Source organism: Rutidosis leptorrhynchoides, chromosome 8 (assembly GCF_046630445.1).
Source record: "Rutidosis leptorrhynchoides isolate AG116_Rl617_1_P2 chromosome 8, CSIRO_AGI_Rlap_v1, whole genome shotgun sequence".
NCBI lineage: Eukaryota > Viridiplantae > Streptophyta > Magnoliopsida > Asterales > Asteraceae > Rutidosis > Rutidosis leptorrhynchoides.
The window spans coordinates 229991767-229992980 of record NC_092340.1 but is presented as its reverse complement, the minus strand read 5'-3'; positions in this window follow the sequence as shown (position 1 = coordinate 229992980).

Below are 1214 nucleotides of genomic sequence, written 5' to 3'. Positions count from 1 at the left end.
TCTTATCTTCTAATTCCATTGATAAACATTTTGAAACAGATACAATCATATAAAGTATTTAATCTAATATTTTTGTTTACATTTCAAGTTATAATATATACACATATGCATATATAATCATATTCGTTTAATGGTTCGTGAATCGTTGGAACTTGGTCGAGGTTGAATGAATGTATGAACATAGTTTAAAATTCTTGAAATTTAACTTAACAAATATTGCTTATCGTGTCAGAAACATATAAAGATTAAAGTTTAAATTTGGTTGGAAATTTCCGGGTTGTCACAATATATATATATATAATATACATATAATTTCTTCAGAGGGAATGAGTTAATTCTTCATAACTCGTTGATACAATATACACGTTATTGATTCGTAATGATGTCCACAGTGATTCTTGAACTGACGGAGTTTGTGATGTTATCGGTGTTGTTGATTCGGATGTTGACTGTACTGACGATGCTGGTAACGCTGACGGTACTATTAATGTTGTTGGTAAAGCAAGTTTAGCTTGTTAATCACATACTATTTTTATCAGGGTTTCTACTCTTCCTTTTATCATTTTGGTTCGCTTAACTGATTTATGGTTAGGGCTAGATTAGATAATCTCTAAGACTTTAGAGATTACATAATCGCCGCGGAATGTTTCTCCAATGAAGTTATGAATTAATACTTCGTCAGTTATTGTTGTTGGTACTCCTTGGTATCTATGGTGCGTATGATGTTGATGCTCGTGGGACAGATTGTGAAGTTGAGGTTTACGACGCGGTTGTGGTTGGAGGTGGTAATGGTACTATTGGCGTTGATGATGGTGGTACTGGTTATGCTGCTGATGCTGCTGCAGGTGTTTGTAATCTCTGCACCATATTCTCCAAAGCCACTACCCGAGCGCGAAGCTCGTCGACTTCTTCTATTACACCGGGGGTGATTGTCGGTTCAGACGAGCGGATAAATAAAATCTAAAATTTGATGTAATATATAATCGTGACGAGATACTCTGGAAATGAGCGAGAATATGGTATTTCGGACAGGTTCGCCGGTAAGTGCTTTAGGTTCTTCGTCAAGAGGGCAATGTGGTGGATGGAAGAGATCACCTTCTTCTTGTCTCCAATGATTGAGGAGGCTACGAACCCATCCCCAATTCATTCAGAATAGGTGATGACTGATTGGTTGATCTATTCCGGTCACACTGCTTTCGGAGCTTGAATGGGAT